This window comes from Oncorhynchus gorbuscha, linkage group LG25 (genome assembly GCF_021184085.1).
Source record: "Oncorhynchus gorbuscha isolate QuinsamMale2020 ecotype Even-year linkage group LG25, OgorEven_v1.0, whole genome shotgun sequence".
NCBI classification, from domain to species: Eukaryota; Metazoa; Chordata; class Actinopteri; order Salmoniformes; family Salmonidae; genus Oncorhynchus; species Oncorhynchus gorbuscha.
The window spans coordinates 25,165,937-25,173,963 of NC_060197.1; the positions used below are offsets into that span (position 1 = coordinate 25,165,937).

Sequence of the window (8,027 nt, forward strand, 5' to 3'; positions counted from 1 at the left end):
CTCCAGTTTCAACTGTTCTGCCTTATTATTATTTGACCATGCTGGTCATTTATGAACATTTGAACATCTTGGTCATGTTCTGTTATAATCTCTACCCGGCACAGCCAGAAGAGGACTGGCCACCCCACATAGCCCGGTTCCTCTCTAGGTTTCTTCCTAGGTTTTGGCCTTTCTAGGGAGTTTTTCCTAGCCACCGTGCTTTTACACCTGCATTGTTTGCTGTTTGGGGTTTTAGGCTGGGTTTCTGTACAGCACTTTGAGATATCAGCTGATGTACGAAGGGCTATATAAATAAATTTGATTTGATTTGATTTGATTTGATTTGATTTGAATGGAGAGAGTAGAGGAGGGAAGGAGGAGAGGAATGGAGAGAGTAGAGGAGGGAAGGAGGAGAGGAATGGAGAGAGTAGAGGAGGGAAGGAGGAGAGGAATGGAGAGAGTAGAGGAGGGAAGGAGGAGAGGAATGGAGAGAGTAGAGGAGGGAAGGAGGAGAGGAATGGAGAGAGTAGAGGAGGGAAGGAGGAGAGGAATGGAGAGAGTAGAGGAGGGAGGAGAGGAATGGAGAGAGTAGAGGAGGGAGGAGAGGAATGGAGAGAGTAGAGGAGGGAGGAGAGGAATGGAGAGAGTAGAGGAGGGAGGAGAGGAATGGAGAGAGTAGAGGAGGGAAGAGAGGTAAGATGAGTCCTAGATAAGAATGTATCATTATAGTCAGATAGGCCCAGACCTGCTCCATACTCTGAAAACACTCTGCATGCGCCCACGCACTCCACTTGCATACCATATCCAAAAGCAAATAACTATGCATTGAATAATTCCAATCATTCCCATTGAGCACATACGTTAGTTCAATGTCTAGTTTTGATTTACATTTGGTTGAGATGTCAACTAACGTGGATTCAACGTGAAATCAGCCCAAGAATGTCAACCGTCATTGGATTTGGGTTCAAAGTCGGGTAAAAACATGACTAAATTCCCTTGCGTTGATGCCTTTTTGCAAATTCAATCAGTTTCCCACGTTGATTCAACATCATCACCATGCCATTTCTTGGGTTGAAATGATGTGGACAACATTGATTCAGAGAAAGAGAGAGAGAGAAAAACTCCTTTATTACCCCCACACATGTCACTTCATCTTGATTACAAACAGCTCAAAGACATTCGGGACTGGAACATTCCCACTTAGATTTTTTTTATTCACAAGCACAGTCCGTGTAATGATTAACTGAAATCACATGGCAACCGAGACAAACAAACAAACCAACATGAATAATGCCCATTTTAGAACTCAAGGTCAAATAAGGTCAAAGTCCTTATGTATTTCCTGATAAACACAAACAATGAAAATTGTTCAAGCCAATGAAAACGGCATACAGAGGAAAATCCGGACATAACATCCTCCTATACAAGTCTGTATCATTGTTAACCTTGTCAAATCTTTCAACTCGTGTGCCACATTTCATCGTAGCCTCAGTGTAAAACTGTCGATGCTCAGTGCCACCTGCTGATGTAAATGCAGCAGTACAGCACCCTCTCAGCTATCCTCCAGTTCAGTGGGTTTTCAAACCTCGGGGGCAAGGGTTCCCAAACAATTTTTCACTCAAGCCACCCCCCCCCCCCCCCCCCTTCCAGCATTGGGGAACATCCAGCGCACCCCTATGTGCATGCGCCTGGTCTATTTCTATGGGCGCATCAACTGTTCATGACACAAACTGTTCTCACCCCTCTTGTTGGTGGAGGGTATTTTGCAGGTTTAAAGCTTATTTTCTGCAATTCTACACATTTTGTCATGGGTTGCAAAAAAAATGTTCTGGTTTTAAAGACACATTTTCTTGCAATTCTATACATTTTGCCATGTCTAATCTATATGTATACATGTGACAGGAGTGAAATAATAAAATAAAAATGACAATATCTATGGGCTAAAACATGAAAGAAAAAAAAGCATTAGCTGACATGGGCTAGTTGATCTAGACATTTCTGACAAGTTATAAATAGCTCTCTAAAAGGTATCCAATGACTGACATGAAAAGAGGACAACTGCCGATTCACTACCCAGTTTTGAAATTCACCTCGTCCATTCTACCATTGCACCTTTCAAGAGTAAGTTTAAAGCCGAACTGAGTGTTAACTCACACGCCTCACAGTTTGGGAACTAATGCTCTAGGGCTCTCAAATTCAACTCTGTACTTCGAAGCCAGTTTCACCGCATTTTTTCTTTCCCTCTATTCAGGGACTGATTTAGACCTGTGACACCAGGTGTGTGCAATTAATAATCAGGTAGAACAGAAAACCAACAGGCTCTGGCCCTCGTATGGTAAGAGTACCCCTGCTCGAGGGGAACCCCAGACATTTCACAATTTTGTTTAGTTGACAAGTTGAATCAGGTGTGCTAGCTCTGGAATAGATCAAATACATGGAATGGCTGGGGTTCCCGCTGAGAAGTTTCAGAAACACTGCATCCAGAACAGGGTTGGGGTCAATTCCATTTCAATACCAGTCAAATCAGAAAGTCAACCAAATTCCAATTCCAAATGTTCCTCATTGAAAGGAAAATGTAAATGTCAGTGTGCTTCCTGAATTGAATTCAAATGGATCCCAAACTGGAATAAACTCAATCTCAAAGACACGTAAAAGAAACATCCTGACCACACTCTCTGTCTCTCTCTCTCTCGCTCTCGTTTCCATTCACTTCACAGAATGTAAGCTTACGAGATCAGGATGTTGGTCGAACAAGGCTACAACATAACACAGAAAAGACATCAAAAGAGAAGAAGAGGGACAGATATTTCCTTGACATTACAGTCAACAGTAGAGTGTTTAGTGAATGTGCATGTGGGAGCGCACATTCGTAAGTGCAGTATATAGCTGAAACGCCCATTTGAATTGTCACGAACCGGCTCAAAGCCCGTAACAAAAGGGAGACAACGTGGAGATAAGGCGTAACAAAAGATATATTTATTAACTAAAGCAACTAAGGAAAATATACAATGGTGTGTGTAATCAGTAATCAGTAGTGTAAATGAGTGTTTTACATGCATGAATGTGATAATGCGGGGTGTTGAAAGATGCTGTCGCAAACAACCCAAAAACCACCAAGAAACACAGCAAAATCCATAAAGGTGTCTGCATGGAGAGAGTCCCCTCCATGAATGGGGAAGTGGTGTATTTATCCTGGGAGACACCGGGCCCAGGTGTTTCCCATGTAGCTGACGACCCTCCCAACGCCGCCTACCAGCATCCTAATAAGGAAATAACAGAGAGAAAATCCGGCAGACAAAGTAGGAGGGTCGTCACAGAATACAGAGCTCAGTAAGTACAACTGTCCATGTATGTGTGCGTGTTGGCATGTACAGTTATACACATTTTGTTGTGTGTTGGTCAAGGTTTGTGTGCGTGTTTGCGTTGCTTAAGCATCGTCTCCGTTGGCGCCATCTCCATCATCCTCTCCTTCTTCTTCCTCATCGTTATCCTCCCTTCCTCGACTCTGTACCTGCCGACAGGATCCAATGAGCTGACATGAGACACCGCCTGCCTCCCAAATGGCACCCTTTCCCCTACATAGTGCACTACTTTTAAAAAACGTTTAAAAAACTTTTTTTTAACGTAGTGCACTACTGCTTCCTCCTCAATGTTTTCCTTCACACTACAACTCCTTTCCATCTGCACTTCTCCGTTCCCCACAGTTCCTTTCCCCTCTCAAGCTCAGTTTGTAGAGCATAGCACGTGCAACACTGGGGTTCTGGGTTCGATTTCCAAGAGGGACCAGTACGAAGTATGGAAATATATGCACTTACTACTTACTGTAAGTCGCTCTGGATAAGAGCTTCCGCTAAATGACTAGCTAAAATGTAAGCTACTCTTCCTCCAGTAGGTCTCCCTCCTCCTCTTCCTCCTCCTCTTCTGAGTCATTGAGAGACTGGTTCTCTCTCGCCCTCTTTAGACTTTCCTCCTTCCCTCCGCAGTTGAGGAGATGAGACACCTCCTGTCTCCGGCTTCCCACTACTCTCCATGTCTAGAGGGAGAGCCAGAGAGATTTTAATTGATAAACAAAAATTAGTTGCGTTATGCATATTTATGTCTGAAAATGCAGTGGGCAACGAGTGTACATCCATCACTCGTGTCTGTCCACGTCCTACCGGACTTCTTGCTGTGGTCCTTCCCCAGGCGCTCCAGATTCTCCAGCAGGTAGTCCACTTTGTGTTTGACCTGGGCCAGCTCTCTCTTGATGGTCTGCAGGTCATCTGTCTTCACTGGGTTAGGAACAGGGGGGAGAGAGAGGAGAGAAGGAAGGAGGAGAGAGTCAGAGGCATACATTTACAGTCGGTATGGATGTCACTTCCAGAGAATTAACATGGATGCATGCGTCTACAGGGTAAATGAATAATGGGTAACTGGCCTGAGTGAGTTTGGAGTTGGTAAGTGTGTGTCAGGGACGAGATCAAGTTATACCGTTGTGTAGTTGGCACGAGTGTGTTTGATCAATGTCGGAAGTGTCGAAAGCGTCTGTCATGCCACGTGGGCGTGTGGCACTGACTGGTGCGTGAGGTCGAGGTCCTGTGGCTGCTCCTGGCGGTGGAAGATGAGAAGCGGGTCTTGACCCGGGGATGTTTGGAGGGGATCGCCGGCCGGGACAGGGGTGGAGGCGGAGGGGGGGGGGCACACGGGAATGGTACGAGTACATGCTACAACGGCAACACAAAACAGGCACACACGCACACACAGGTTATACGACATAAGGCTGTTACAAATGTAATGGGTTCAATGTGTAACATCTCTCAAAAGAACGCTGCAGTTTAAGAAGGAGGTACAGCAACAATATCAGATTCTCTATCCATTTTTAAAGTATAGTGTGTGTGTGGCAACGGCGAACCAAAGACTTACAGGTCATAATAATCTCTCTGGAAGTCATAGTCCAAATCAAATGAAGAACTGGGCGGGCGGACAGACGTCTGTGGTGGGAGAGAGACAGTGAGCGAGATCAACTGAAACACTTGGTACAGGTCCTATTTAGTTTTTTGTTTATTCACACAGAGAGGAGTTGAGGTACACCTGTACATGTCTCCTGCGGAGCGTTTAACCGTCTTCAATCTCTGAGGCTTCGGTTCACAAGCGAGGTTAATGTCTGGGGGGGGGGGGGGGGGGAAGACATACAGAAAGGACAGAAATAGAGCAGAGGGGGAAAAAAAGAGGGAAAATCAAGAAGAATTTATATCTTGACAGGGGGTGTAACATCCACATTATCACATGTCCCCACATATACTATGCCTTTAGGAGAGGGGAAACATATTGGAGGAAGAGTGGGGACACGGGAGCAGGAGTGGAATACCGCTGCCTGGGTTCTTACCTAGCACCTGTCCTACAATCATCCTCCCGTCCTCGCCCGCCACAGCGGCCCGGACGTTCCTCTCGTTGGCGTACTGGACGAATGTGAACCCCTTGTGGACGGAGTAGCCCACAATCTTGCCGTACTTGCTGAAGAAGAACGAGTTCATTTCTTGTCCAATGAATGGAAATGTGTCTTTTGTACATCTGTGGCTGTCGATTGGATATTTTCCCGCTACACAAGAATTGCCCTTCTGGGACAGCATTGAATTGGATTCTCCTGCTCTATCCCAACCCCGCCGAAAGACACACATACACAGAGGCTGGTGATGTTGGAGCAGAGAGCAGCCAGAGTATCGTGCTACCTACTTGAAGATGGCCTCCACGTCTGCCTTGGTGACCAGGAGTGTGTTGAGGTTCCCGATGAAAACCCGAGAACGGAGCGAACGAGGGTCCGTCTTGTTGGTCACGTTGCCGGACATCACACTACTGGAGGCGAGAGGCCGGCTGGTGTGTTTATGAGGGGGAAATGAAGGAAGGAGAGGAAAGAGAGAGGAAGAGGGAGAGAACGGAGAAGTTGAGATGTGCATCTTTGTGACTGTACGGGGCTGCTTTCCAAAATAAACTGGACCTGATTTGAGAGTCTGCGTACACACACACACACACACACACACACACACACACACACACACACACACACACACACACACACACACACACACACACACACACACACACACACACACACACACACACACACACACACACACACACACACAGTACACCCCTACACATGATTGGTTGTTTAAAACAAGCATCCCATTAATTATGTTTGTCGGCTACTTTAGATGATTGCTTACAGCAATGACTGTGCATAGGAGGACTTCAGGCCCTTTCCACTTTTCTGTGCCCATAATCTATATATAATGGTTTTGTACATAGGAAGGTGGGTGGGGGTTCTCCTATTTACACACACTATTTGTGTGTCAGCAGAGCTTTTGGTTCTATTTCAGGGTTTATACCGGAAGGTCTCTGCTTCTACATCTAGAGAACTTATTTGGAAGGTTGAAGTAACCAGAACTCACTCCATGTTGCCTGTGCCTTGGACGAGCGTGGTCTGCCTGTTTCAGTTGGAGAGAAGAGTGTTGTTATTTGTCAATTGAGCCTGAGCTAGGCTATGCATCGTGGGAGACGTAGTGCATCTATGGAGTGATGTCTCTAGAACTACAAAAGTCTTCAGAAAGTGAAGCGTTTCATATTTTTGGATCAGTGCTGCTCCCATGAGGTACTTCAAAAATATAAAATATATACAGTATATATGCCTCACTAAAAAATAAAAAACATGGAGTCATGGAGGTAAAAGAAAAAGGAGAGGATGGCACAAAACAAACCTGTTGGATGAATAGTATTATCATATGAAACAAGACAAATAAGTTAGAAACCGATTCATTGGGCAGGTCAATTAGCCAATTCAGAAAACCCCAAAGTGCTTAAGAATATTACTGTACATAGACAGACAAACAGGATGAATCAAAACTGGCATGTGAGGCCCAACATACTGTAAGAGACACTTGATAATGTAATAGTATAATAGTGCACTCCCGATGAGGTGTCGCCTTCGGGTCCTTGAAAAGTGCTATGTGATTTTGGCATACCGTCTTTCATTATACATTTCTGAAAATCAAATCAAGGGACATGTAATTAGTTGGCGTGGTGCCAGAAAGAGGACATTCCTAAATGTCAATCCCAAAGCAGGAGTACCTCTTGGCCAACAGCCACTTTCCTCATGATGAAAACAGATGTTACAACGGACCACGACACAGCCAAGGGAAGTTCCACACACACACACACACACACACACACACACACACACACACACACACACACACACACACACACACACACACACACACACACACACACACACACACACACACACACACACACACACACACACACACACACACACACTCATTTTGGATGAGACTGTTCGCTCTTGTGTTGGGTCTGGTTGTCTTGCCAAAAGCACAAATTGTGTGATGATATTTTCTTTGCTGGCCAGTTGACGGGGTTGCTATCCACCAGCATCAATATGAGACTAGAATACAGGCAGCGCATGTGACCCGAATCAAAAGGTGATGCAATACACACAGCTGGGTACTATTTCAGAAGGTCCGGTTACACAAATGTCCGAGGTGGCAAAGGGCCGGATGGATATCGTCATTTATCAGCGTAGTAACAAACCCCGACCTCGATACCCTTGCGACCCCAAACTGTTGCCATTTTAAAGCGCAATTCCTGCAATTCTACACGTTTTTCCATGTCTTATGTGTTTTCATACCTGAGTGACTCAGCAAAATCAAATGGGGGCCACCTGGGATGTCAAGAGTAAAAATGCATAACAAGAGGACAAAATGTCCATATGCACTAACAAATTTCTAAATTAAATTGCACCTCGTGCAGACATTCTACTATTATAACTCTCAACAGCAGTAAGTTGAATGTCCGACAGTTCCTACATTTTTTATTTGACAAAAATGTACGTCAGGACCGCAGTCCATATCCACCCCTTTCTAGGTCCAGATATGAACCGTGGTCTGCCAGTTGAGTGTGGCTGGTGTAGGGTCTAGGGGTCGATTTGTCATTGGGCCCTAGTCTGGCAGATGTCAAACTCAGAGGAGGGGTACAAACCAATCGTGCTACAT

At 45.2% G+C, this 8,027-nt stretch overlaps 1 pseudogene; it reads right to left on the reverse strand.

Annotated features, from left to right (window-relative positions):
• Positions 1-3,406: 3,406 nt before the first annotated feature.
• LOC124013599 lies at positions 3,407-5,804 on the reverse strand (annotated as a pseudogene).
• Positions 5,805-8,027: the final 2,223 nt, after the last annotated feature.